The 4,318-nt window shown below is 41.6% G+C and overlaps 1 long non-coding RNA gene across 1 annotated transcript; it reads right to left on the reverse strand.

Moving 5' to 3' along the window:
• Nucleotides 1-3,146: 3,146 nt before the first annotated feature.
• On the reverse strand, nt 3,147-3,689 carry LOC112589655 (uncharacterized). The gene is made up of 3 exons (XR_003113687.1): nt 3,659-3,689; nt 3,337-3,419; nt 3,147-3,169 (listed from the first exon to the last, which is right to left on the reverse strand). It is a non-coding gene; the product is annotated as an uncharacterized LOC112589655 (long non-coding RNA).
• Between the last annotated feature and the right edge of the window lie 629 nt (nt 3,690-4,318).

The following is a 4,318-nucleotide window of genomic DNA, read 5'->3' on the forward strand; positions in this document are numbered from 1 at the left end:
GGTTAAAGTTTTTCAAGCTTTCTCCGTTGATATCTCCGCTTCTACTGGGAGTAGAGAGTCGCCTCTTACGGCAAAAATGTAGGGTTTTGAGAGGACTTTAATTTGGTGCCAGAACCAGGCCTGTATCTCTAACCGTTTAGGAGATATCGAAGGTTAAAGTTTTCCAAGCTTTCTCCGTTGATATCTCCGCTTCTACTGGGAGTAGAGAGTCGTCACTTACGGCAAAATGTAGGGTTTTGAGAGGACTTTAATTTGGTGCCAGAACCAGCCTGTATCTCTAACCGTTTAGGAGATATCGAAGGTTAAAGTTTTCCAAGCTTTCTCCGTTGATATCTCCGCTTCTACTGGGAGTAGAGAGTCGTCACTTACGGCAAAATGTAGGGTTTTGAGAGGACTTTAATTTGGTGCCAGAACCAGGCCTGTATCTCTAACCGTTTAGGAGATATCGAAGGTTTAAAGTTTTCCAAGCTTTCTCCTTTGATATCTCGCTTCTACTGGGAGTAGAGAGTCGTCACTTACGGCAAAATGTAGGGTTTTGAGAGGACTTTAATTTGGTGCCAGAACCAGGCCTGTATCTCTAACCGTTTAGGAGATATCGAAGGTTAAAGTTTTCCAAGTTTTCTCCGTCGATATCTCCGTTTCTACTGGGAGTAGAGAGTCGTCACTTACGGCAAAATGTAGGGTTTTGAGAGGACTTTAATTTGGTGCCAGAACCAGGCCTGTATCTCTAACCGTTTAGGAGATATCGAAGGTTAAAGTTTTCCAAGCTTTCTCCGTTGATATCTCCGCTTCTACTGGGAGTAGAGAGTCGTCACTTACGGCAAAATGTAGGGTTTTGAGAGACTTTAATTTGGTGCCAGAACCAGGCCTGTATCTCTAACCGTTTAGGAGATATCGAAGGTTAAAGTTTTCTAACCTTTCTCCGTGATATCTCCGCTTCTATTGGGAGCAGAGTGTCGTCACTTACGGCAAAATGTAGGTTTTTGATTGGACTTTAATTTGGTGCCAGAAATAGGCCTGTATCTCTAACCGTTTAGGAGATATCGGAGATTAAAATTTTTCAACTTGTACCGTTGATATCTCCGCTTCTATTGTGAATTGAGTGTCGAATTTAGGGCAAAAGCGTGTACCTGTTTTTTGAGTCGTTTATGAGATACCGAAGATTACATGTTTAAATTTAAATAAATTTTAATTTAATTCTTTAATTTTAATGTTGATATCTTCGCTTCTACATGGAGTTGGAAGTCGATGTTTATGGTGTGAATAGGGTTAATATAGGACTATATTGTGGCGAAAGCGCGTTCCTAGGTTTTGAGCCGTTTCCGCGAAGAAACTGGTCGGAGGACGTTCGCAGCCGTGGTGGAATTTGACGTTCGCGTTCGCAAGGGCCTAATATTTTACTCGCGAAGGGACGTCATCGTCCTTCTTTTCACAACGGTGTCGGATGTTTAGCTCCTTTCTTCCTAATTTTCTGCGACAACAAGACCGCGTCGGGGCCCTAACGGGGCATGTTCGCTTATAACTAGCGTTTATCTGAAGAGCGCTTCTCGGGAATATTCTGCTCGAAGGGTTAGTCCGCGATAGAAAGTTTCCTGCGATCGGAGACCGCTTTAGTTTAAAGTTAAATTGTAGCAAGAGTATTGTTATCGGGCAGCTCTGATGCGGGCTGCTGGCATCAATCTGTGACGTCTACCGCGCGCTTTTGCGATTACCGGTAAATTCAGTGTTCTCGATTGCTCGCGTGATTTCAGGTGGCCATAATATGGGATAATACGTGGCAATGTGTGGCAATAATATATAGCAGTAATATACGGCAACAATATATGGCAACAATATATCGCAACAATATATGGCAATAATATATAGCTATAATATATGGCAATAAATTCATGGAATATATTTTTCGTTATAAATGTCAATGCAAATTTGCGGCATGCACAATATAATAATAAAAGAGCTCTCTGTAGTATTGAGTCAAACGCTCACCAATGATGATGTTGGTAATGTCCCGTTGCCAATGTCCAACCAGGTCTACCAATGTTCTTCCATGTCCGCTACCGCTCTCCATGTCGCTCAGCATTCATCTTGCAGCGCGTCCCACGGTGATTGCTACACTTTCATGACGCGGTCGATATTTGTATTAGAGCGGCGATATTTGCGTCAAATAACGAACGTTTTATGTCGACATCGGTGGAAACTTTTTATGCGCTGCGAAACGGACTTTATAAACTCGATCGGCAAGGAGCAAAAACTGTGTGAAAATTTATGGACTCGTCCAACGGACTTTTACGGCGCTTTTCGCGATTGCATCGGAAAAGTCACGAAAATGCGGTATTATCGATATCTACGAGTGCAATATTCACGAATGCACGTGAGGAAAGATTAGACAATCAAAAACCCGGTCGCTTCAAGGGAACGCAAAAATAGAGAAGCGGGGCAACGTTTTCACGCATGATAGTTCCGTCACGACGAAGCTTACGTTCGCGATACTTTGGCGAAATGAGAATTTAAGTCTTCTTTGTTGGAGCACGGGTAAAAATACGTATTTTGATAACCGCGGTCGCGATATTCAAAGGCACGCGAGCGAGGATACCTTCAAGCTCGGCGTGCGCTTGCGCAATCTGTGCGCGCATTATACGCTACTCGAGACAATAGGGATCGTGATGAATGGACAATATTGCCATATAATTCTACAGCCTGTTTTGCAAATAGAAGAAAAGCAGCAACGGTATCGGTATTTATGCGTATGAATATATTTTACACGGACAATTGAATATTGTCAAATAATTATATCGTTAAATAATTCTGCGGCCCGCTTGAAAAATAAAAATAAAGCAGCTGATGACGATTTCGTGTTTGTACATCGCGGTTGTACAGAATATTTCTTATTCAGATGACTGAATATCAATAGAGAATCATTCACTATTTTAAATCTCGTATGTAATGCAGGATATCGCGATCAAATAATTCCCTAATTGTTTCGAGCAATGTATTGAATTCAACGTCACAAACACACACATGCAAGAATCTATTTGCAATTCGCATTGACTTGAACGATATTTCATCTGGTCACACCATATCCGTCATGCGGAATTTTGTTTTTCTTTTTATTTTGCATTTACTCACCGAAACGACTTGCAGTCAGAGCCGGCCACGTTCCGCTTCAACTCTGTAACAAAAAATTCACATTCGTTTATGAGATCAGACCAACGAGTGCGGGCGAGTAAAATTGTAGTTTACCCTTTGCGATCGTAATTCAAGTCGAGTCGGAAATTATATCCCAGCTCTAGATCGCCAAGAGTCAAACAGAGGATTATAGTAAATTTGTAAACTTACCTTCAAGCCGACTCTGCTTGGCCCGAACCGAATCCTTCGGTGCGGCACCCGCGTCCGCCGAATTGCTGTTGTTTTCCGCACAACTGAAACAGAAAAATAATTTCCCGGTTAATAACCTGCGGTAGAGAGAGAATATCTTGGATCGGGCGAATCGAAAATACGGAAATATTTTGATGTGGGATTTTTATCTCAATATTTATATTTCAATATTGAAGATTTAAATGAGACATGAAACTTTCAAGAGAGCTGATGAGGAACAAGTTGCAAAGGCAAAGATCGTAAAGGGTTGAACACAGATGTATAGGAAACTTGTAAACTTTACCTTCCGATCGACTCTGCTTGGCCCGAACCGGATCCACCGGTACGGCATCCGCATCTGCCGGATTGTTGTTACTTTCCGCAACAACTAAAACAGAAATGTAGTTTTCCCAGTTGATAATCTGTGGTGGAGAGAGAATATCTATGATCGAGGTAAATCGGAAATACGGAAATATTTTGATATGGGATATTTATCTCAATATTTTAGTTCCAACATTGAAAATTCAAATGAGACATGAAGCTTTCAAGAAAGCTGATGAGGAACAAGTTGCAAAAGCAAAGATGTTAAAGGGTTGGACAAAGATGTGTAAAAAACTTGTAAACTTTACCTTCCAGCCGACCCTGCTCTGCCCGAACCAGATCCTCCGGTGCGGCATCAGCGTCCGCCAGACTTGCTTCTCGCAACGTCTGGAACAAAAATTTAGCGTTCCTGGTTGGTAAGCAGCGATAGAGAAAGAATGTTTGATCGGAATGAATGGAGAATATTCGCTACGGTTTTTTTCTTCATTGACATTGAAAGTCTAGATAGGACATGGAGCTCTTGAAAGAGCTGACGAAAAAAGATGACAACAAGAAACGGAGACAACAGTTGTGTGCTCTCGAAAATATTCTTTTACAAATGGACATTTAAATTTGAATCCCGTAAGGAGAGTAAGCAAACTTG

The sequence above is a fragment of the Harpegnathos saltator genome, unplaced genomic scaffold (genome assembly GCF_003227715.2).
Source record: "Harpegnathos saltator strain DR-91 unplaced genomic scaffold, Hsal_v8.6 scaffold57, whole genome shotgun sequence".
In the NCBI taxonomy this organism is placed as follows: Eukaryota; Metazoa; Arthropoda; class Insecta; order Hymenoptera; family Formicidae; genus Harpegnathos; species Harpegnathos saltator.